General features: G+C 37.6%; 1 protein-coding gene and 1 pseudogene across 1 annotated transcript in view; one reads left to right on the top strand and one right to left on the bottom strand.

The window, feature by feature from the left end:
* Positions 1–26,495, top strand: part of GRM7 (glutamate metabotropic receptor 7) — a 1,058,468-nt gene that overhangs the window by 614,430 nt on the left and 417,543 nt on the right. The window lies entirely within an intron of this gene.
* On the bottom strand, positions 13,279–14,489 carry LOC104845900 (dynactin subunit 2-like; annotated as a pseudogene).

Here is a 26,495-nt window from a genome sequence, read left to right as displayed (position 1 = left end):
AGCCCTAGACTTCCAGATTTTGGAATATTTATCGTGCAAGAAAATTACACCCCATCTGTTTAAGTTCCTGCTAGTCATTAGTTCTATCACTTTTAGGTAAATGCATTCCTCTCTGACCTGAGTTTCAGTAGATATAACTAGCTGCAACGTAAGCATCTTGTGCATTGCTGTCAATTCTATTCCAACTCATAGTGACTCCATAGGACAGAGTAGAACTGCTCCCATACAGTTTCCAAGGCTGTAAGTCTTTACAGAGCAGACTGTCACACCCTTCTCCCATGGAGCATCTGGTGAGTTTGAACCGCCAGCCTTTTGGTTAGCAACCGAGCGCTTAACCACTGTGCCATCAGGGCTCCTTTCATCCCCTAGCAGGGCAAGTTTATCACTTCTACGGTGCCTAGAACTGAGTTTTGCATATGGTAGAAATACCAGGAATTTTTTGATGGAATGAATGTGTGTGATGTCTGTTTTAATGTTTCAATATATCTACCTTCTGTTATATCGGGCCTGTTAGTCTCTTTGCAGGTGTTCTTCCTTCTGAACATAAATTAAAGTTCCATGAGAGTTAGCCTTGATAAAGAACCTAAAATAAAACCATATCCCAGGATCCCTTATATTTACAGCCTGATCTGTGTTAAGGATGTTAGTATTGTGACGTTAGTATTAATCATAACCTGCTTTCTACCACAAAAGACATCATCAAAGTGTTCAAACCAAGGCCACAAGGTCACCAGGGGGATGTTCTGATGACAAATTCTCTCCTAGACTTTGTTACTGTGCTACCACTTCTATTCGGAAAGAGACAGGCTCCCCAGTTGCTCGTTCTAAGAGGAACAGCTAGACAGGAAACTGCTCCATCCATCATTCAACAAGCAGGGTCCCTTCAATCATGCCTCACTGGAAGTGGCTTTACCCTGCCACCCACTTACATTTGGGATTTTGGAGTAGCTGCTTGACCTCATTATCGGCAAGACGGCATCCCTAGTAATGGAGAAACTGCAGCTTAATTTACCCTGCCTGGGTGTGTGCAGCCACCTACTCTGCTCCTTGTACTGCTCTGAGCAGTTGAGACTCAGGATTTCCAGAAGAAAGCTAGCTGAATGGATTAAAACACACATTCTGAGAGAGTGGTGTGTATACCATCAGTGAGGTGACTTTAGGTGTGCATAATTAAACATTAAAACATTCTAATATTTATATATTTTTATATGTCCCATAGGGTTTCCAAGGAGGGGCTGGTGGATTTGAACCGCCAACCTTTTGTTTAGCAGCTGATGTCTTAACCACTGCAATACCAAGTTTCCATTTTTATATGTATTTAAAAAAAATAATCTAGCGTACCACAACCACATCCATGATTTCATGGGTATTCGATAGTGATGTATGTGGGTGTATGTGTCCATATGTTTCTCTTTAACATATGTTTGTTTATATATCTGTGAGTATAATGTGTATATGTACGAATGTGTACACATACACATATATACATATATGTATACTTTTCCCTTTAAATGCTCATTTAATAAAAAGTGTTTCATTTTACAGAAAGATGTTAATTTTTCAATGGTACAGATAGTACCTGGATTTAGCAAAATTTCATAAGGTGGTACTTAAATAACTAGAGTTTGGGAAACACTGGGTAGTATCATTTATTATAAGAATGCTATTGGCAGGAAGAAATGTAATTATAATCATACAGCAAGAAGATATTCCATTCAACAGGACTGGGCAGGATGCAAAAGATGTGTGAAGCTTGTCTGTTCCAACAGTGAACTCATTGTCTAATTTAGAGGGCTAATATTTATGGAAGGCAGCCCTAGTGGCACAATGGTTAAGTGTTTGGCTGCTAATCGAAAGGTTGGAGGTTTGAACCCACCCAGAGGCTCCATAGGAGAAAAATCTGTAAATCTGCTTCTGTAGAGATTACACTATGGGGCAGTCCTACTGTGTCATTTGGGGTTGCTGTGAATTGGAATAGACTTGACAGTACCCAACAGCAATATTTATTACTTACTATGTGTTTTACATGCATTCAATTCTCATAGTAACCTTTTGGGTAGGACCTTATATTGTCGCCATCTCAAGAATGAGGGAACTACAACTTAAAAGAAGTTTAATAACTTGCTCAAGTTCACATAGCAAATTAAAAGAAGAGCTAGGATTTGAACTCAGATTGTCCAAGTCCAGTACCAGTGCTCTGAACCATCAATCTACTGCCTCCGTAATTGAGAAGACGAGGCTATACTCATTGAATATAAAGTTACAAGTATACAGCATATGGTCAGGAGGAATATTTAGGAGAGGTAGACAACACTAGCACCACACCAGGTTCTCCTAAATAAGAAATATGTGTGAATAGGGGATATAATGAAAAAGGCACTCCTTTATTATACCCCATTTCTTGAATTTGTAACCTCCAAATCAGTTTTCTACTACATTCTTTTCCTGCCTCCTTGAGAGGTATGGGAACCAATTATTTGCTATAAGGAATGTTCTAATCACCTAGGAACTCAGAGATGTTATTTTCCTGACTCTCTGTATGGGGGTTATGAAAACAAACCTTGCCTTTTATCCACTCCAGCTTCAATTGGCCATCCTTCCTCCCAAAACCATGGTAGACATCAACTGTGGACCATAACATTGTTTCCTGCTGGATCCAGATATGATGGGTTCTCAACACAGTTTTTACAATTGGCATGAGAGATGAAATTTACTCTACATTTACTCTGAGGGCAGAACATATCCTATTCAAATCTCTTCACCCTATACTAGTAATTCTAAACCTTTAGTCCACCTCAGAATTACCTGCAAAGTAAGACTGGGCCTCATTCCAGAGTTCCCGACTCAGTAGGTCTGGGATAAAACCAAAAACCAAACTTGGTACCGTTGAGTCAATTCCAGCTTTATAGCCACCCTATAGCACAGTGTAGAACTGCCCTATAGGATTTCCAAGGAGTGGCTGGTGGATTCTAACAGACCCCCTTTTGGTTAGCAGCCAAGCTCTTAACCACTAGGACCTAAGAATTTATATTTTTAACAAGTTCCCATGGTGATGCTGATGCTACAAGGCCAGGCACCACACTTTGGGAATAACTGCTGTTTAATGAATGCTATCATGGTTGAGATCATGGACTCTGAGCCTGATTGCTGGCTTAAATGGCAACTTTACCACTTATGAGGTGTGTGACTTTGGCCAAGTTATTTAACTTCTTGGTCTGCGATGACTCATCTATAAAACGTGGGTAATAGTAACTTCCCTCACTGGGTGATGGTGAAGATTAAGTGAATTCACATATGTTAAGTACTTGAAAGAAGACCCAAAGCTTAGTAGACACACACACACACACAGTTAGCTAATATGTATTCATTGTGATTATTTATTCAGTTCAGAGAGCTGTACGTGGTATGTACTCAAATGTTCCGTTTATTGAAGTTGAACAACCAGACCTACAATAAACAACTGGCATGTGGTCCCTTTAAGCAGCAGAGGACATTAAGATGTAAGAGGTTATAGCAGCTTAAGGTCTTTTAGAAAGCCTTTTTTAGTTGAAATATTTATTCACATACTATGGTACCAATAGTCTGAGTTTTGGGTTTGTCAAATCGATGTGCATTCAAAGGCAGACGGGTGCAGTTATTGATGCTTGGAAATAAAGCAATCGCTTGTCATAGGGAAGAAAGACTGGACTGCTGAAACTTCTACAGCATTGTCTCTTTTTAAAGGTACAGCAAGAAGCTTCTCTTCAGAAATACTGGGAAAGCTTTGAAATAACTGTGTTGTCACCAGACTGTGGCTTCAGTCTATGACTGGCAATTCTTGTGACAATGACTGAAATCTGTCATCTGAATTACTTTGTTCTTTTCATCATTCCTTCACATGTCTACAGTCACGCAGTTGCCATGATATTCTTTCTAAGTCCCTCAGCTAGAAATTACATATGGCAGGTGGGCATGAGAGACTCGTGGGTCTGGTGCCCAGATGCAGGGGCTATAGCAAAACATTTGAAGATTTTTCTGGACCTGAAATCAAAACACTGAAATCTGCAAAGGCCTCTTTTTTCTGACTTGTAAGCCTATTCATATAAAAAGATACACCTTTTGCTATATATTTCTGAAATTATATTTATTGAAAATAAGACAAATGCATAAAATAAGTGATAAAAATTCCAGAATGTGTGATTGTTGTAGAGAGAAGCTGCCCTACTATAGAAATGATACTTGGATTTCCTATTATAAATATCCTAATTTGAACTTGGTCTGTACTTATATGAGGTTGCCTATAAAATAATGGTAATGATTTCCATATGTAACTTGCAGAATCTGTCTTAATGATTATTTTGACTTTCTGAGACTAGCAGAAATTTTTTTGCAGCCTGTGTTAGGCACAGTGTCTAACACATAATGCATACTTGAATAAATGTTAGTTCTTTGATTATACTGTGTAAAACTAGTCATTGTCAAGCATGAAGATCAACTCCGCTTTCTAATGCTCCCCATTTTTCATATTTGTAGCCATTGGTTGAAGCTGAGACCTGCAGGAGGCTGAGCTAATATGTCTTCACGTACAAAAAGTCTCAAAAAATAAATCAAGTTCGATTTGAAAGAGGACTTTTTAAACCTTCAAATATTGATGTATTCAATGCAATGTATAATTGCAACTATTAAGCAAAATTTAAAGGTGTTATGCTCGGCTGCTAACTTAAAGTTCAGCAGTTTGAACCTACCAGCCATTCCACAGAAGAAGGATGTGGCAGTCTACTTTTGTAAAGGTTTACAGCCTTAGAAACCCTATGGAGCAGTTCTGCTCTGTCCTATAGGGCCGTTATGAGTCAGAATCGACTCAACAGCAATGAGTTTGGGGTTTATGATGAGCAATGTCATTATAAAGAGGTTATTATAAACTGTGAATCAAACCATATGTTTTGACCAAAAATAGCAAAAGCTAAAAAATAATAGTTGACTGATAGTTGATTAATTGTTGACATAATGTAGCCATTTATGTTTCTAGCAGACATGTGGCAAAAGACTCATTATATTTTATTTTAACTAGATGATGGTGACTTTTTATAGGTGAGGTAAATACTGCTTATCATATGTTTTTATCATCCATGGTCTGTGTCTGGGTGATTTCAATACTGTGGAAACACTTATCTCAGATTTTAGCAACATATTTGTCTGCAAGTAGTCTGTACCATGTCAATACTGATGTGCTGTGGCATGACCTGTAGCAGCTCTCATTACCCATCTCCATTTTCTGAATGTTGGGTTTTGTGAATTTCAAGGACCACAGAAGGTCTTCATGTTTTCGATCTTTGTAGAAAGTAAATGATATGAGGCTCTTCTTCTTTCGAGTTAAGCTTAGAACTGAAATAGCAAGGAAAATCAGATGCATTTCATTGGGAGTGCTTGGTTGATTTCTCCAGTGAATCATTTCCTTGTGAGAAAATCATATTCCATGGTGATGTTAACAGAACAATTACTCCCAGGATTGTCTAGATACAACCGCAGTGGTATGGGAGAAAAAGAGAGAAATGTGTTTTTCTTTATTTTTCTTCTGGAATAGAATAATTATAAGATTCATAATTTCCTTTGTCTCCCTATTGAACTATTATTAAATGAGCAATAAAAGCACCCACTGGTAAATGCATCATCACCAGTGAGCTCAAGGCCACACATTTCATTTCCTTTGCAAATAATCTTTCTTTATTCTTTGTCAATCCATCATTTAAGTTGCATCCATTTTATCTACTCTGATGCTTTCTAGTAAGATAAGAATTCGAGGCGAGCTCTGGCACCGAGGAAGACCATAAGTATAGAACATGAAGTCTTGAAACTCTAAGACAACCCTTAAAAACTACTTTGGGATTTTTGACTTGTGGTCAGATTGTATAGATCTTGTGCTGTACCTAAACTCTCTAAAAGAAACTAGGCAGATCAGATTGTAAGGTGGATGGCTTATGGAGAGAAAACACAGTATTAAAAATAAACAGAACTTCCACCAGGGAAAAATGCCTTTGAGGAAATTTTAGTGTTTTAAGCTTCCCCCAAGTTTTCAATCAATCCAGGTCACTTAGTAAAATCAATAAAATGTCATCGCAGATCCAAAGAGGACTTCAAGTATGTTTATAGAGAAGGATGGCTCTGAAATTTAAATGGAGTGCTGTTACTATAGTGCTGTTACAACATATTTAAAAATATTTCAAGGCTACTCCTTACGATACTTCCGAGTTTAAGACAACATGCCGAGGCCTCTGTTGTACCTCCCATTTTCTTGTGTAAATGGAGTATTTGAAGCCGATACTAACAGCTTAATCCAACAGTCCAACAGTATCCAGTTTCTGAATGCTTCTTGGGTTACCTGAAACATTTGCAGATATGTTGACAAGATTTTCTTGGGAGTGAGTCATTTTAACTTGAAAAATATTCTCTCTAGTCTTCTAATTAAATGTGGAGAAAATGTTGCTACCATAGGGCCCATCCAGTTTGGTAGGCAGTGAGTTTGTTCTTTCAAGTAAGCATGGAAACCATGGCATATTTTTTGCCGTAGTTGTTTAGACATCTGCACTATCCAATCTATTTTGTTCAAAGATTTCTCCAAATCTACCTTTGACAAAATGTGAACCAAATATAAAGAAAACAAAACCCATATTTCATTGTCTTATATCATTCTTCCGATTATCAGCATTTCTTTTTCCTACCCCACTATTTTCAGAGAGCCCTAGGTTTGTGTGATGGCTAAGGTTGTATGTCAGCTTGGCTGGGCCATGATTCTGAGTCATTTGGCAGTTATGACGTTAGTTTGGTAGCCATGTAATAATGTAATCATCTCCATGATGAGATCTGATATTATGTGATCACCTCCATGATGAGATTTGTTATGAGCAGCCAATCAGTTGACAGAGAGTTTCCTTGGGAGTGTGGCCTGTATCCCATGTAGGTGGACTCTCTGGCAAAGCTCATCGGCTTTTACTTGCTGTGCATTCTGTAGCTGGCTCCTGTTCATCTTACCTCTGGTTCTTGGGACTTGAGCTAGTAGTTTACCTTCTGATCTTGTGATTCATCAGCCTGCACAGTCTGTGAGCCAGAGGTCTTCTGTCTGACCTGCCGACCTTGGGTTCACCAGCCCGTACAGCTACCTGAGTCAGGAGAAGCCTCCAGCCTGACCCACGGACTTGGGACTTACCAGCCTCTACAACTGTGTGAGCCATTTCCCTGATATAAATCTCTCTCTTTTTTCTTTTATATATATATATTTACACACTTCACTGATTTTGCTTCTCTTGAAAACAGTCATCTTAATTTGAGTTCTATTTATTCCATATCCAGCATATCTAACTGCTTACAAAGTTCTCAAAGTACTTTTTTTTTGACATTGTCCTTTGGATGTATTCTCTCCTCTTCACCTTCCACCTCAATTCTGGTCATATAGCAAATAATTATTGTAGATTTACAACAAAGCATTGTGTTGAGTGCTTCCCATGCATATTTGAATGTAACCATTGTAATAACCTACCAGACTATTATTATTTTACAGAAGAGGAAACTGAGTCTCTGATTGATCAAGTGATTGTCCCAAGGTCAGCATGCTGGTAAAATCTGTGTGGTCCTGGGTGATGGCAATAGGCTCCTAAGTGGCCTGCTAGGCTTCAGGTTCTTAGTCCTCTAATCTAACCTTTAGGCAATCATTCTTTTTTAAGCAGCCAGTTCATCCCTTGCTTAGGAACTTTTGTTACTTCCTTTTGTGTTGAAGTTTCTACTCAGTCTGGTGTTGGAGGCCCTGTATGAATGGACTGCATTTTATATCTTGAGACTTAGATTCCATTATTTGTTGAAGAAAATCCTTTTCTCCAACTAGGTCAGTCTTATTGATGTGTTCCAACCCCACCAGAGCCTGCATTTCTACTCTTACCTCTAGTTCACTCCTTTTTCTTCCTTCCACTGTTTTCTTGCTCATATGTGTCTTGTCTTCTATATTTCCCTAAAGTTCCAGTTGAATGCTCTTATCATCGCCAGTCACTCCTTACTTTTAAGTTCTCTCTATTAGTTAGGGTAATAATGACTGCTTTAGCACATGGACCCCAAACTGTATAAAGCCTTAAATATAATAGAACCATACGATCAACAAGCATCTCTTATTCACACAGTGAATCAAGGAACCAGACTCCTACTATCACACGGCTCCTCCATCCTCTAAGCCAGTGGTTCTCAAAGAATCACTCCAAGACCAGCAACCTCAGCACCATCTGTGAGCTTACTAGAGATGCACATTCTTAGGCACCAGAATCAGAAACTCGGACTGGAGCCCAGCAATCTGTGTTTTGACAAGCCATCCAGGTGATTCTGATGCACACTGAAGTTGGAGAACCACAGCTCTATGGCCTCATAGTCATCTATGTCCACCCAGTGGAAATTAAAAGAGAATGTGAGCGTGCAATACATGCTTCTTAAAAGTTCTGTCCCAGAAGGGATGACCATCACTCCCATCCCTATGTCCTTAACCAAAAAAAACCAAACCCACTGCTGTCGAGTCGATTTCAGCTCATAGCAACCCTATAGCGACCCTATGTCCTTGGTGAGTGCAAATTACAAGGCCACCTAAATGCAAGGGGGGTGTGAATGAGGGGTGTGAATGGAAGTTCCTCTAATCCTTATCTCAATACTATATAGACAGATGAATGTGAGTGTGGTCCTTTTAAGAAAGTGCTTTCCATCACAGATTTTCCTAAAGTATGCTTTAGTATCCAGTCTGACAGGTTTTTAAAGTCTATTTCAGTGCTTCTGTCAGCTTAGGTCCTTACAATGAACATTGTTATTCCTTTTTCCTCTTTGTTGTAGTTTGATTTTCTTCATCATTTTGCTTGATTACAGCTTGACATAAATTTTCTTCTCTTTATTCATTAAGAAACTGGCCATGGCAAACTTTCAGTTTCAGGTTGTTGTAACATGTCAGCTTACTTCAATTAGCATAAAGTGGCCTGGCTGATGGACTTGTCATGCAGAACCCAGGACCTAAAGGCTGTCTGTTCCTCAAGCACAGTATGAACATTTCTAATTTGGATTTCATCTTCTCCGCATGTATTCTGCACAGATATTCATTGGCATTCAAGTCTTGAGGGTATTCATGGATAGGAAAGAATATTTTTAACTCAAGACAAGTAGATACAGTATAACTTCCTTGTGTTCCCTAGTCCTGTGCAGCTAAATAAATCAAGTTCATTACTATGACTGGGCCAGGCCCTTGGGGAACATTAGATAGTACGGAGCACGGCAAAATAATTATAGAACTAGGTATGTTATTTATCCCCAAATATAAAGCAACCTTCCATATTCTCAATAACAAGATACAAAAGGAGATTATTTTTGGCATATTGAATATGTAACTGTGAAAGATATAGATGAATAGTCAAATATCTATTTATAAACTTGAATCTATTAATTTGGTTCTGTGTAACTGTGTAAGTCATATATAGAATTAGATATCAGTTTAAAAGATTTCCTCTTCTACTCTTCCTGATGTAACTGTGTTCAAATGCTCCATAAGCATCTTTAACCCCAATTCCTTGGTCATCACTAGGGTCAATTTTTGAGTCACTACTAGTTTTCTAGAGCATATTACCTTGACTTCCACATATATTGTTGGAAACACAGGCCTTATTCAGTCTGTGTATGAGGTCATCATTGAAATCATTGATCTTCGTGCCTCTACCCATTCACAAGACATAAGGGCAATGTTGTGTTTGTTTTTTAGTTGTATTAAATATGTATAACATAAAATTCACCATTTTCCTATTTTTAAGTATAAAATTCGGTGGCATTCAGTGCGTTTTCACTCTGTTGTGCAGCCATCATCACTATCTATTTCCAAAACATTTTCACTGCCCCAACAGAAGCTCTGTACCCATTAAGCAATCCTCTTCCTAACCGTTAATAACCACTAATCTATTTGTGTCTGTATGCATTGCCTATTTCAAATACATCCTATAAGTGGGACCATATAAAATTTGAAGGGCAATGCTGTGTTTTAAGTTTTACTTCATTCTTTAAGTGTTCACAATCCTACTTCACAACGTAACCATGTGCTGTATCTCTTCCTAAAATGACTTATAGAAGGTTTTTAATAAGGTTTCTAATACTGGTAAGTTTTAGGTCATATCATCAAAAGTAATTCCTAACTACATACATTTCTTTGACTCTTTTTTTTTCTTTTTCTTTTAATGGATCTTGATAACATCCCAAACTAGCATTGACAGAGGTTGTTTCAGGTTTGAGTCAGCCCCAGTGGTGTTCTGTCATTCAAAACAAAGTAAATAAGAGAATGTCCAGGGATATGGCAGATTTTATATGGATTCTATTATAAGAAAGCTCACTCTGTAATTAGGCATAAAGTAAAGACAATTTAGAATCAAATGGTTAAGTTTGAGGGGTAATCTCTGAGATGTGTACAACATCAGAAGAGAATGGAAAGAAAAATTTAATGCTAAATATATTCTCATTATTGACTATATTCTCAAATATAGTCTCATTATATGACTTCATTCATTCCTATGTGAACCCTGAAACATGGGTATTTGTCTTCCTGTTTGTCATGAGGATGCGGAATCTCTGAAACTTAAGTGATATATTCTTTGCTAGTAAAGAATAAAGTCAGGACTCAAACCTGAGTTTGTCTGACTCTAAACCCCACAATATTTTCTTTATCTCTTCTCCTCATGGAAAAACCAGTAAAACCAGATACTGTTGAGTAAATTCCTACTCATGGTGGCTGCCTGTGTTTCACAGTAGACCTAGGCACTGTAGGATTTTCCATGGCTGTGATCTTTCCTGAGTAGATTGCCAGGCCTTTCTTTTGAGGTGCCTCTGGGTGGATTCTTCACCAAGCAGTTAAACTTTTGTGCCACCAAGGACTCTACCCTCTCATGCAAAGGAGATCGTGATGTAAAACTGCTCCTTGCTTCCATCAAAGGCAGGTGAGCATATCTGTTCAGGGTGTGTGTTTACATTCTAGGCATATACAAAATGGCTTATAGTGATATCTCTCCAATTATCCCTGGTGGTTTCTCCAGTTGCCACTGGCTATCAGATTAGATAAGAAGCCCTAGTGGCACAATGGTTAAAGTGCTTGGCTGCTAACCGACAGGTCAGGGGTTCAAACCTACCAGCCACTCTGCAGGAAAAAGATGTGGCACTCTGCTTCCTTAAAGATTTACAGCCTTGGAAACCCTCTGGGGCCATTCTGCTGTGTCCTATCAGGTCTCTGTGAGTTGGAATTGACTCGAGGGCAGCGGGTTTAGTTTTTGGTTTATCAGAGTAGATAGAAAATTTTCATCTTGCATCTCAAAAAACACAAAACATAGCAGGTATTGTATACTGCTCTCTCCTCATCTTCAGGCTCCTATTCCCCAACATTCACTTAGCTACCTTGTTCTTATGGGCAGAAAACTGACTTATCAGCTCATCCATCCACCTCCATCATCATAAAAATTAAAGTCCTCATATTCTTGCAACCCCATCAAAGCTGTGACTCACACTGTCCAAACAGGAAAAGAACCTCTTAATTATGAAAAGTTTTCCAAGCTTCTCCTATCTACCCAGCCCATATGACTTTCATTTCTTCTTGAGCCATCTCTTTTTTCTTCATTAGGCACATCTGAAGTCTCAGACTGGCAGTCCTCACAGATATGATTTATTTCCCCAGGTGTTACAAAAATATTGAGACAGTATTCAAATGCCAGGATATTTCTCATAAAATCTAAATATCTGGCATCTTTTCCATGTGCCTGGAAATTATCATCCACATGGCTCACATCTATGCTTAGCTTCTGGACTGGTCTAAAATAAGACAAAGTCAGCAAGTACAGAAGGGCCTGTGTAGCTACTCACTCTCCTTTGAGATACTCGAAAGTTCCACTTCATGGAGATTGAAATCAAAGAATTAAAAGGATTAAGAAAAGGTTGAAAATCAGCAGAAAACAGAATCATTGTTCTGTATATCTTTGAGCTTCTTGACCAAGAAGAAGAACCTTTCTAGTCATCAGCCTAGCAAAAACAGTAGGAAAAAAATCAGTAGTCTGGTATAATAATGATACCATTCAAGTAGAAGCAATATTAAAAATACATTCATTAAATGGGATTTATATATGTCTTTGTAAATAGACTTTTTAACCCTGAGGAACTAAACACCGTAAATATTCAGTGATTTGGTGTCTCTAAAATGTCTTTATTTCGGTAATATAATTGTATAGGTATTGAACAAACCTCAGAAGGTTAAACAACCAAAAAGGGACAGGAGAAGTGTTAGTGAAAGAGTTGGGACCTGAGGAGTTGAAATTTTTAAGTGTAAAACAGAGCTAATTGAGTATATCCGTCTTAGTTTCCTACTGCTGCTAGACCACGAATACCACAAGTGGGTGCCTTTAAAGAACAGAACTTTATTTTCTCACAGTTCTGGAGGCTAAAAGTCTAAATCAGGTCCTTGGCCAGGTTAATTCCTTCCTTGTCAGTAGCCCCAGACATTCCTTGGTTCTCGGTGATCCTCACACGGCATCTGTCTTCCCCAGTTCATGTGGACATTTCTCTGTGTCTATGCTGCCCTTTATATAACTCAGAAGTGACTAAGTTTAGGCACCGTACACTGATATGAGCTCAACCAATTGATTACATTAGATCTCATTATGGACAGTGATTATATCATATGATTAGATTAAATCCACAAATTATAGGGGCTAGGATTCCGACACGCATTTCGGAGGGACACAATTCAATCAGTAAGAATATCCCCAGACATCTAAGGAAGGAATCAGAATAAAACTTTCAATAATTAAAACAATATTAATAATCAGAATGTCTTGCTACGCTGCCTGTCTTTTTTGGCTGGTAACAGATCTGAAAAGCTTTCTGAAGTAGGAAACACCACCTTTGGCCAGGGCACCCCTCTACCATACTCACAGCTTACCGCAGCCTGTCTTTATGACCTTTTCACATTCAAGCTGACTGATAATACCATGTTTCATAGCTTTTGTTTGTTTTTATTTTTTCACTTAATAAGGAAATACTTCTCTATGTCATGTTTTTATCAAAATTGGGAAATTAAAAAATGCCAAGAAGATTGTAGGTATCAAGAAGCGTAGTTATTTGTGGCTAAGGAAAAATATCCCCGCAACTCCAATAAGCCAATACTCAGACTATCTCACTCATTTCAGTCCCCTGCCTTGCCCATATAAGCATGTGGACTTATGTCCTAGAATATATTGTTGTTGGTTGCCATCAAACCAGCTCTGACTCATGGCAACACCACGTGGACCTGATGCGTGCAGAGTGAAGCCGTACTCCATAAGGTTTTCAAGACTGACCTTTTAGAAGCAAATCACCAGGCCTTACTTCTGAGGCATGTCTGGGTGGGTTTGAATCTCCAACCTTTTGGTTAGTAATCCAACAATTAATGATTCATGCCATCCAGGGACTTCTACCAGGCATATAGATTGACAAATGTCTTGCTAAATCCTTCCCTTCCTCTTTTTCTTCCCTTGCTTTAGTCTTCCTCTAGCCCATTCTAAGATTACACCTCACAAACAGCTCTCCTCGGGGGACTATAGCAATTTAGGGATGCTTGGCAATCTCATTCATCTTTCCCAGGACACTCTGTAGCAGAGCCTTCACTTGGTCCAAGACTGCAAGATCCAGGGTGCTCACCTTTGCTTGCACAGCTCTACAGCCTCCTTAAGATAGGTTCCCTATAGGTCTGCAGAAAGGGGACTCCTAACATTGTGATTTTAGCATACAGTTGCCCCCAGCTTTGTCAGGCATTCATCAAGTTCTGCAACTTTGGCAGCTCGAGAGAACTCATCCTGCTCATGCTGGGAATGTACCGGTAAGTGTCAGAGCTGCTTTCTGGAAGGGCCCCACTGGTGGTCTTTCCCCCTGAACCAGTACCTTTGCTGTTCTTCGTTGCTTCTAGCTGCAGCGGCAGGCGCTTAGCCAGAGCCCCGTCTGTTCAGTGAGGTTGATCGCAGCATCTGGTCCCAGCAGCTTTTTCAGGTGGGAAACAATCAGTTGCTACTTCGGAGCTGCCAGCTGTTTAGCCAGCACAACAGGGGTCAATTTCTCCTCAGTGGCTGACTCCTTCACTGTTGTCTTGGTTTTCCCAACTTTAGTTGTCAGCTCTTAGCCCTCATGCAGTAGTCACCAGTACTTTTGCTGGTTGTCTCCTTTACTCCCAGGCCTTCACCAGTCTTCTCATGTTCTTTAGATTCATATCCTGTCCCCTTGGTTTTTCCAATACAATCTGAGAAATCAAGTCCCTCTATCCCCACTTTCTTGTCCTTGAACTTGTCATAGGCAACGTTGAGATTGACAATGATGTGTTCCACACTTCTGCTCCTCCGCTCCTCCACATCAAACTCCATGTGATCTCCCTAAGGTAGGCCGATGGTTTCATAAGCTTCTGGCTAGTTCCTGGCAATGCCAGGAAAGTTGTATTTAGAGTCTGCCATGGCAGTGGCGAGACAGGGTTGGGAGACCAGGGCCTCACTGGAGCTGGGGCCAGTGTGCAGGTTGGGAGAGGCTGAGTCCAGATCCCATTGTACTTGGATCTAAAATCAAAGCCCATGGAAGCAGCAGTCAAGAAATCAAATGACATATTGCATTGGGAAAATCTGCTGCAAAAGACCTCTTTAAAGTGTTAAAAAGCAAAGATGTCATTTTGAGGGCTAAGGTGTGCCTGACCCAAGACGTGGGATTTTCAGTGGCCTCATAGGCATGTGAAAGCTGGACAATGAATAAGGAAGACTGAGGAAAAATTGATGCCTTTGAATTACGGTGTTGGCAAAGAATATTGAATATACCATGAGCTACCAGAAGAAGGAACAAATCTGTCTTGGAAGGAGCACAGCCAGAATGCTCCTTAGAAGCAAGAATGGTAAGACTCTGTCTCAAGTACTTTGGACATGTTATCAGGAAGGACCAGTCCCTGGAGAAGGACATCATGCTTGGTAAAGTAGAGGGTCAGCGAAAAAGAGGAAGACCCTCGATGAGATGGATTGACACAGCGGCTATAACATAGCAATGATTGTGAGGATGGTACAAGACTAGGTAGTTTTTCATTATGCTCTGCGTAGGGTCACTATGAGTTGTAACCGACTCGATGGCACCCAACTGCAACAACAATTTTGGGATGCTATTTGGAAAGATGAGGGAAAAGAAAAAGATCAGTAAAGACCCCCAGGGGTAAAAAAGAGAAACCATTAAAATGGGGGGGATTATTATTCTGATGGAGTCCAAGTGAGTCAAGAGGGGGTAGACTTTAGGTTATTACCAAAAATCTGGTTAATTAGGTCTAGTGAGCATGAATGCATAGATTAAATCCCAGTAGGTCATTACCCACAGGCACTTGATTAGTAACAAGGACTCTTAAAGGTTAAAGGAATCTCGATGATCATGCGAGCCAGTTCCCTAAATATGTTTCACAGAAGACTAGCACTGAAATGCTCTGTATTGAAAGGATTCCATAGTCCAGTAGATTTGGAAACTGTGGCCTGAAAGATTCATAATATATATTGACATTATAAAGGCTCTGAGAAGTCCTGCAATAAAGAAACCAATGTAACATTAACACAATGCTTCAAAAATTTATTTTACCATAGGACTCTTGTTTGCAAATAATTTTTAACTTCCTGTGGAATTAATGTTCCATGCAATGCCCTTGTGATATGCTTCTCTGTTGAATGCAGATTATTTTTATAGGTAACTGACCCTTTTTAGCATTCATTTTTATTTATGTGCCTTCCTCTTATTATATTGTGCAAGTGCTTTATAAACTTGAACTTAGAGAATTTCTTTAGGTCTATCTATTTTGTTTTAACATGACTTTGCCTTTACCGTTTTACTCTGCGTGTGTATGTGTGTGAGCATGTGTGTATGCCTTACGGTTTTATTCTCAAGTTTTCCTTTTTATTAGATTCTCTCCAAAAAATAACTGAACCACATTCCCTTTGAATGTCTTTATCCAGGGAACATCCTTTTTCCGTTCTCTGACTTTCCTTTTATAGCCTAATTTCTTTAAGTTGTCTTCGTAGCCTCGCAGTTAAGTGTACCGCCTGGCACATAATAGATGTGAATAAAATGTTTGTGGAACTGAATTGAGCAGAATATAAACTTTATGAAACAAAGCCACTTGCTCCCATGACTCTTGATATTTTCCCATTATTGATCATTTTTCTTCTTTGATTAGAATTCAGTCTCAAACAGAGATTCTCCTTTACATTATTACTCCTGATCACTGAAAATGGGTTAGGCATCAAGACAGTAAGAAATTTATCAATTACTGAGGTTTTTAACAGATGTAAATTACCAGCAGAAGTCTGGCTGTTGAAAGGGAATTGTTTTATCATGATTAATATTCTACTGTGGTGTTGGGAAAAATTCATTATATCACTGATATCCTGATCATGTAATGTTTACAAGCGTGAGAGTGCCTTTGTATTGTGTGTGAGAGAGAGGGAGAATGGATTAATGAATGTATATATTCTTGGACCAAACTAGATAAACACGGAATATTTGTGTTCAGACTCAAGCCATTTTTATCAATGAGCATAGTGATATCACCAAATATTCAGAAAATAAAGTCTGAAATCTACATTTAAAATCTTTCATTTTTTAGGTTATTTGAGACAGGCAATTAAAGCTAGTAAAAAGTCAGTATATATATAAATATGTACATATGTATTTATATATATTCTAGGTAAATAAGATATGACAGTGTGCCTTTTAAACTACAGTTCAATGCATCAAGTAAAAAAAATATTTAAAATTATCATAAAGATTATAATGATACGAGTTGTTTCAAATGTTCCATAAAGCAGATTTTTTTATCATAAAAAAAAACATAGATACTAAATATTTCCCTAATATCAATCCCCACTGATATCTTTATTATTCAGTTCCTTTGTTTAGCTCAATGTCAGGAACTTCAGCTCATCCATGGGCAGTAATATTCTAGCAAAACAAATGGGGTTTGCTAAATCATTTTGCTGTACAAATGAGTTATGCTACAACTTATTCTAGGCTGTTTTGCCAATTTTTGAAGGTTCCTGGTGGAACAAGATGTCATGTGATATCCGATCACTTGCATGGCCAGAAGTATGTGAGCTGACGATGAGTAAATAACCACTAACATGTTAAGAATTAAATTTAAGCATATGGTACTGGGTTGAACTAGATCACTTGTTCTCATAGAATTTTTGGTTTGTTGTTTGTTTGTTTTTAATTTCCTTTTCCTGTATAAGCCTCTGTTTTTAAAGATCAGGCTTTCCTCGCATTCACACTTTAAGACGATCATACGCTGGGCATGTTTTCCAAGGGTTTCTGTAACTTTCTGCCTAACCTATGGCTCTTGTTATGGTGCCAAACTGAAATTTAATCCCGAAAAATCCCTTTCGATGATTTCAATGACTAGTCAGAATTTCCAATTGCCCTGTTATAACCAGTGTTACTTGTTATATATTTATGTGTTTGCTTACTTATTCTTTTGTTATATGTTTGTTCTGGTCCAAGTAGAGATTTGGCATTCTAAATAGCCAACTCATACTTAGAAAGAATAATTGTATGAATTTTTTTAGGATATATTTTGAAAATTTTTTTGAAAGTTGCTTTCAGAATTTCATCAGTAGCCAGCTACCTGTACCCTGTACCTTTATTCTAAATTTAAAACATCAGTCAAGTAAAATTGGTAATCCTGGCTGATTTCCTCTTGCCCCTACTATTTAGATATTTCTCATGCATGGTTTTGCTGCTATTCTTTATTCTTGACATCACTATTTGGTCTTCTGTTTTTTTTAAATGGTTTTAAGACTCACCTCTTTAGTTATTTGTACTTTAAACCATCCCTTGTAGGCTACCTTGTCCTGTTTCCAGAAGTTGAGAAATCACTCCATTACTACTTCATCATTGAGAGCTTTTTGGTTACAAGTAACAGAAATCAACACATGCTAATTTATTGGAAAGTACATGGTTCATAGAACTGGTGGGGTGGGGGGTAGAAATTAAGGCAGCTCCCAAGGTCTAGGAACTAATGAATATCTTCTTCTGGCTGCTGATAGATACATGACCCCAGAGGTTTCTCAAAAACTTACATTGAAGAAAGGAAAAAAGAAAAAGGGATTTGGATAGATATTACTTATATAGAGTCCTATAGGTCTAAAATTTATGCAGGTTTGGGAACCATAGAATTGGAGCACCTCTAGGGGCAATTTCTGCTAATTGTAAAGGCTAAGGAAGCTCTAATCAATGTTGACTTGTCAAGGACTTACCACACTGATGTTCAACAATTACATGATTCAAATATCAAATCTTAGCGTTGACCATGTATTGTAACACTTTGGACCATCAGGCTAACCTGGGAGATGAAAGTATAAAACTAGAAATGGAGAATTACAACATGGTATTATATTTGAAATACCTTTTTTAAGATAGTCATTTTTTTCCTGGGTTTTTTTTGGCGGGGGCAGGGGGTAACAGTATGATGAATATGCACGGAGACATGGATGAGTGGAAGTTGAAATTGTGTATTATCAGTCCAGTAGGAGGTGAGGAACAAAGTAATGATAATTATCTTGAACAATTTTTTAAACACAGCTTAAAAATAATTATTCTTTGGTCATCGTCTCAGTAGAATTTGGAAAGTAATATCAATATAAGATGTAAAATTTTAAAAGAAACATTGGTAAGTTTTTTTTTTTTTTCTCCACAGTCAATTATTTTAAAATCAGTATAATCCCTATGTGGACTGCCTCTCATGTGTTAGCCTATGCAAGTAGACCATCTGGTCTACTTGATACCAGTCTGTTTAATCTGTGTGTTCCTAAGAAAGGTATGTTAAAGTATCCCACCACGATTGTGTATTTTTTAAAATTTCCCCTTGTAATTCTATGAAGTTTTTCCAGAGAGATACATAGAGATAAAACAGAGCAGAGAGAGAGATAATGGAGAGAGAGAGAAATGATAGAGAGAGATACCTTGTTTTATGATAATATCAGGTTTAGAAGTGTTTTCCTGGTGAATTTTGCCTTTCGTAATATTTTAGAGACTTCTTTATTTTTGTTAATCATTTTCGCCCTAAATTCTGCTTTGTCTCATTTGTAGGCTCTCTTTCAGGTTTTGTTTGATGCATTGCTCTTATTTCTTGACTGTCCATATTTTTGTGTGTTATTAAGTTTAAAGGGGATCTATATAATAAAATCTATCTGTATGTCTAAAAATTTATCTGGGAATCTCTGTACTTTTAATGGGGAATTTAATTGTATTTTATTTATGGTGATTACTAACATATTTGAATTTATTTTTACCGCTTTCGTGTTTTCTGTATTCTAATATTTTATTTGCCTTTTTACCCCTTTTGACAATTGGATTGAACAAAGATTTTTGTTTTTCGTTGTTGACAATCCTTTTAATTTCTTTTTTCTTCCCTGTATTAGGAAACTATGTAACTTTTTTCTACTTTTTTCTGGTAATTCTGAAATTACAGCATCCATATTTTAAACAAAAAAGTTAAAAACTCTTTGGTGTTTGTTTTCTCTTTTCGAACAATAGAGGGATTCTTTGAAGGTTATAACTCTCCTCACCCAGTTACATAGCCTATGGTTTTTGTCTAATTTTCTCAAGGCCAATGCTTATATATCCCTTAATATTGCCCTTACATTGTGACTAGTGTTGCATATGGAGCCCCTGGTGGTGCAAAGGGTTAACACAGTTGGCTGCTACATGAAAGGTTGGATTAGAGTCTTTATATCTTCCGAGTACGGGGCATCTGTAATTAACTAACATTTAGTAATAAATTTGGGAAATGGAATCTTCATATGCATTTCCGATATTAACTCTGATTGGAAATTGTTTAAACTTGCTCTTTTTATTTTCCTGTAAGTACATACAAGTTAATAACCTGAAATCTTTCTGTGAGGTTGAAGGCTCTTGCAGTGTCTCAGATATGTCATTGGGAATGTCACTTCTCACTGTACATAAAGGAAGAGAATAATGAAAAAGCTATGTGTGGGGGGCTTCATGGATTCTGAATCACAATGACTAGAATTTTGTATAGTACATGTCAACATCTAACTCACTTATCATTTGAGTCTTCCTTCTAAGAATAATATATTAGCAAAAACTGTGAGTAATTGAGATTCCTATTTAATCAAAAACATTTTAATAGGAAATGGCCAGATAAATTATAACACCTGGTTATGTTATAATTTTTAATGAGTGATTTTAATTAACCTTGAAAATTTCTTACTCTTACTCTCTTACTATGAATCTCCCTAAGAATTCTTGTAGAAATCTAATAAAATTAAGTTCCAAGTGGCTTACAGGGGCATATCTGCAATTGTGCTACTTAAGGTTTTCTTGGCTTGGTTCATCCATTTTTAAATCATATGAATCTATTTTTGCTCCAAGAGTGTTGACGTTTTTCTTCCATATGCTTTCTGGATAAGAATCCTAAAATCTTGTTGAAGAATGGTCAAGAATATCATGTGCTGTTCTTTGTCCCCTCCATGACACTATTTTTTTTTTTTTAACCTGTTCATTCTGCATGTATGGGATTGTTGTTATATTTTCAATGACATTTGCTGCCTTATAGTCCATCTTGAAAATGAATCTTGGTATCACTAAGTTCCCTTTTGTGGGATATTTTAGCTTTTAATGATGGCAATTTTCTAAAACCTGAATGAACACAACAAGAATCAATGTCTTTAATGTTCCCACTCTATTGCTAAAATACATTAGGAATTCTTGATAAGATACTAGAAGGAATTCTTCTAGTTTCATATAAATATTATTTATCCTCGACCTGTTTTCCCCTTTTGTGTTTACCTTAGACTAAGCATATATCTGCTGAACCTCTGCAAGAGAACGGGCAGGTGAAGGGGGAGCTCTGCATAATAATAATATCAAATTAAAAAAAAATAAAACCCTTTGAGTATTTTCTCAAGAACCCCAAGTACATTTTAACAGTGTAGTGTGGAACTGCAGCTCTAAGAGAAAAAAAAGTAGTACTCAGGGTTGAAAAATTCTGAAAGGGGACTAAATAGAAAAATCCTTCTATGATCTTTCTGTCACCCATGGAGATGGGGCCCTATGGACAGCTGATCCATGCATTCATCTGAAACTCCACATTCCATAATCTTGTGTTTACATAATTATTCCCTAAATGTAACTATTAAGGGAAAAGGATAATAAGTTCTCAAAAAACAGAGATAAATTAAAAAATGAATAAAGTAAGAATCCTGTGAAGGCTTCAGGGAATCCAAGAAGCCATGAATCTGGTGGTATTGTGGTGTGCCGTTGACTCAATTCTGACTCATAACAACCCTATTGAACAAAGTAGAATTTTCCCATAGAGTTTCCTAGGCTGTAATCTTTTTGAGAACAAATTGCCAGGTCTTTTCTCCCATCTGGAAACCCTGGTGGTGTAGGGGTTAAGTGCTACGGCTGCTAACCAAAGGGTGGGCAGTTCAAATCCTCCAGGCGCTCCTTGGAAACTCTATGTGGCAGTTCTACTCTGTCCTATAGGGTCGCTATGAGTCAGAATCAACTCGACGGCACTGGGTTTGGGTTTTTTGTGGGGTTTTTTTGTTTGTTTTTCTCCCATAGAGTGGCTATGTGGTTTCAAACCCCTAATCTTTCCTTTAGCAAGCAAGTGCTTAACCATTGTGCCACCAGGGATCCTTAAGTAATGTCTAATTAGAGAAAATAAAACAAGTATAAGAGATAGACATAAAGACCATCATGCCTTAAGAAAATATTTTACCCGTGTGGACCTCTTATCCTCACTGGAGATTAATTTATAGAAACTAAGACAGCATTTCTGGAAATTTTGTTCCTGGGGGTATGATGAACAGATTTTGATGTTCGAAATGAAATTTATGCCAGTAATTAGAAAAATTGAGTTGATTTGCAAAGCCGGGGTGATACAGAATTTTCTTTCCTTACTACCTCACAAAATTTTTCTTTAAACACAACTTAAATATAAAGCTTTTTTTTTTTTTTTATAAGTTTTTAGAAATTGTGATTTGGCAAAATTGTGATTTGGCAACCAGTAAAACAGAACTGACAAAATAATTTTCTTGGTCGTTAACGGATAATTCACTTTATACAATTCTCTTTATTGTCAGTCTAAAAATGCAACTCATCTCTTTCGTTTGCTTTAGCATTTAAGGTAGAAAATGGAGGTTATCTATTTCATTCTTTGTTTTATGTTATTCCTCAAGGAGTCCAAGAAGCTGCTCCTCACCAGTTTCATTTTCTGTCTTATACTTCCCTGTTGGAAGAGTTGGCTTCAGGAATGGCTCCAGTCTTGGGCTAACAGAGGGTCCAGGAACCATGACCACCAGGGGTCCCTCTAGTCTCAGTCAGACTATTAAGTCTGGTATTTTTGCGAGAATTTGAGGTATGCATCCCATTGTTCTCCTGCTCCATCGGGGATTCTCAGTTGTGTTCCCTGTCAGGGCAGTCATTGGTGGTAGCCGGGCACCATCTAGTTTTCTAGTCTCAGATTGATGTAGTCTTTGGTTTATGTGGCCCTTTATGTCTTTTGGGCTCATATTTACCTTGTGTTCTCTGTGTTCTTCATTCTCCTTTGCTACAAGTGGGTTGAGACCAACAGGTGTATCTTAGATGGTTACTTGCTAGAGTTTAAGAACCCAGACACCACTCACCAAAGTGGGATGCAGAATGTTTTCTTAATACATTTTGTTATGCCAATTGACCTAGATGTCCCTTGAAACCATGGTCCCCAGACCCGTGTCCCTGCTACTCTGGCCTTTGAAGCATTCGGTCGTATTCAGGAAGCTGCTTTTGGTTTAGTCCAGTTGTACTGACCTCTCCTGCATTGTGTGTTGTCTTTCCCTTCACCTAAAATAGTTCTTGTCTACTAGCTAATTAGTGAATACCCCTCTCCCTTCCTGCCTCCCCACCCTTGTGACCACCACCAAAGAATATTTTCTTCTGGTTTAAACTTTTTCTTGAGTTCTTATAATAGTGGTCTCATACAATTTTTGTCCTTTTGCAACTAATTTCACTCAGCATAATGCCTTCCAGATTCCTCCATGTTATGATATGTTTCTTGAATTCATCATTGTTCTTAATTGTTGTGTAGTATTCCATTGTGTGAATATACCATGATTTATTTATCCATTCATCTGTTGATGGGCACCTTGGTTGCTTCCATCTTTTTGCTATTATAAACAGGGCTCCAGTGAACATGGGTGTGCATATATCTGTTCGTGTGAAGGCTCTTATTTCTCTAGGGTATATTCCAAGGAGTGGGATTGCTGGATGGTATGGTAGTTCTATTTCTAACTTTTTAAGGAAGCGACGAATTGATTTCCAAGGTGGTTGTACCGTTTTACATTCCTATCAACAACGTATAAGTGTTCCAGTCTCCCCACAACCTCTCCAACATTTATTATTTTGTGTTTTTTGGTGGATTAATGCAGTCTTTTTTTCTGTTGAGGTGAGATAGTGTCTCATTGTAGTTTCGATTTGCATTTCTCTAATGGCTAATGATTGTGGGCATTGCCTCAAGTATCTGTTAGCCTCCTGAATGTCTTCTTTGGTGAAGTGCTTCTTCATATCCTTTGCCCATTTTTAATTGGATTATTTATCTTTTTCTTGTTGAGGTTTTGCAGTATCCTGTAGATTTTAGTGGAAACCCTGGCATAGTGGTTAAGAGCTACAGCTGCTAACCAAAAGGTTGGCAGTTCCAGTTCACTAAGCACTCCTTGGAACTCTATGGGGCAGTTCTAATCTGTACTATAGGGTCGCTATGAGTGGGAATCAACTTGATGGCAACAGTTTTTTTTTTTTAGATTTTAGAGATGGGACGCTGATCAGATTTGTAGTAGCCAAAAACTTTTCCCCAGTCTGTAGGTAATGTTTTTACTCTCTTGGCAAAGTCTTTGGATGAGCATAAGTGTTTAATTTTTAGGAGCTCCCAGTTATCTAGTTTCTCTTCTGGTGTTTGTGCATTGTTAGTAATGTTTTGTGTTCTATTTATGCCATGTATTAGGGCTTCTACCATTGTCCCTATTTTTTCTTCCATGATCTTTATTGTTTTAGATTTTATATTTAGGCCTTTGATCCATTTTGAGTTAGTTTTTGTGCATTGCGTGAGGTATGGCTCTTGTTTCATTTTTTTAGATGGATATCCAGTTATGCCAGCACCATTTGTTAAAGAGACTGCTTATCCCCCACTTAATACACTTTGGGCCTTTGTCAAATATCAGCTACTCATGTGTGTATGGATTTATGTTTGGATTCTCAATTCTGTTCCATTGGTCTATATATCTGTTGTTGTACCAGTACCAGGCTGTTTTGACTACTGTGGTGGTACGATATGTTCTAAAATCGGGTAGTGTAAGGTCTCCCACTTTGTTCTTTTTATTTGGGGCCTCTTTCCCTTCCATATGAAGTTGGTGATTTGTTTCTCCATCTCATTAAAAAATGTCATTGGAATTTGGATTGGGATTGCATTGTATCTATAGATTGCTTTGGGTAGTATAGATATTTTAACAATTTTGAGTCTTCCTATCCATGAACAATGTATGTTTTCCACTTATGTAGGTCTCTTTTAGTTTCTTTCACTAGTGTCTTGTAGTTTTCTTTGTACAGGTTTTTCCATCTCTGGTGAGATTTATTCCTAAGTGTTTTATCTTTTGGGGGCTAATGTAAATGGTATCGAATTGGTGGTTTCTTCTTCGACGTTCTCTTTGTTGGTATAGAGAAATCCAACTGATTTTTGTATGTTTATCGTGTATCCTGACACTCTGCTGAACTTCTATTAGTTTCAGCAGTTTTCTTGAGGTTTCTTTAGGGTTTTCTGTGTATAAGATCATGTCTTCTGCAAATAGAGATATTTTTACTTCTTCCTTACCAATCTGGATTCCCTTAATTTTTTTTTTTTTTTAATCAGCCTAATTGCTCTGGCTAGGACCTCCAGCACAATAATTGAATAAGAGTGGAGATAAAGGGCATCCTTGTCTGCTTTCAGACTCTCTCCATTTAGGATGATATTGGCTGTCAGCTTCGTATAAATGCCTTTTATTATGTTGAGGAATTTTCCTTCTATTCCTATTTTGCTGAGAGTTTTTATCATGAATGGGTGTTGGACTTTGTCAAATGCCTTTTCTGTATCAATTGATAGGATCAGGTGGTTCTTGTCTTTTGTTTTATTTATATGATGGATTACATTGATCGTTTTCCTAATGTTGAACCATCCTGCATACCTGCTATGAATCCCACTTGGTTGTGGTAAATTATTTTTTTGATTTGTTGTTGAATTCTATTGGCTAAAGTTTTGTTGAGGATTTTTGAATCTAAGTTCATGAGAGATATAGGTCTGTAATTTTCGTTTTTTGTGGTGTCATTACCTGGTTTTGATATCAGCGATATGCTGGCTTCACGGAATGAGTTTAGGAGTATTCTGTCCTTTTCTATGCTCTGAACCTTTAGTAGTAGTGGTGTTAACTCCTCCCTGAAAGTTTGGTAGAATTCTCCAGTGAAACTGTCAGTGCCAGGGCTTTTTGTTGTTGTTGTTGTTGGGCATTTTTTAATTACCTTTTCAGTCTCTTCTTTTGTTATGGGTTTATTTGCTCTACCTCTTTTTGTGTTACTTTAGATAGGTAGTGCGTTTCCAGAAGTTTATCCATTTCTTCTAGGTTTTCAAATTTGTTAGAGCACAATTTTTCATAGTAATCTGATGTGATTCTTTTCACTTCAGTTGGTTCTCATGTGATACCACCCGTCTCATTTCTTATTTGGGTTATTTGCTACCTCTTCTCTTTTTCTTTTCTCAGTCTGGCCAATGGTTTATTGATTAGTTAACTTTTTCAGAGAACCAGCTTTTGGTCTTGTTAACTCAATGGTTTTTTTGTTCTCTATTTCATTTAATTCTGCTCTAATTTTTATTATTTGCTTTCTTCTGGTTCCTGAGGGTTTCTTTTGTTGCTCTCTTTCTATTTTTTCATGTTGTAGAGATAATTCTTTGATTTTGGCCCTGTCTTCTTTTTGTATGTGTGCATTTATTGATATAAATTGACCTCTGAGCACTGCTTTAGCTGTGTCCAAAAGGTTCTGATAGGAAGTGTTTTTGTTCTCATTGGATTCTGTGAATTTCTTTATTCTGTCCTTAATTTCTTCTATAACCCAGTAGTTTTTGGCCAAGGTGTTGTTCAGTTTCCATGTGTTTGATTTCTTTTCCCTGTTTTTTCTGTTATTGATTTCTACTTTTATGGCTTTATGGTCAGAGAAGATGTTTTGTAATATTTTGATATTTTGGATTCCATTAAGGCTGGCTTTATGACCTAATATGTGGTCTATTCTAGAGAATGTTCCATGTGCGTTAAAAAGGAAAGTATACTTGTCTACTTTTGGGTGGAGTGTTCAGTATAAATCTATGAGGTCAAGTTGGTTGATTGTGGCATTTAGATTTTCCATGTCTTTACGAAGCTTCT

Source organism: Loxodonta africana, chromosome 22 (genome assembly GCF_030014295.1).
Source record: "Loxodonta africana isolate mLoxAfr1 chromosome 22, mLoxAfr1.hap2, whole genome shotgun sequence".
NCBI classification, from domain to species: Eukaryota; Metazoa; Chordata; class Mammalia; order Proboscidea; family Elephantidae; genus Loxodonta; species Loxodonta africana.
The sequence above is the reverse complement of the archived record's forward strand: the minus strand, read 5'-3'. Positions and strand labels throughout refer to the sequence as shown.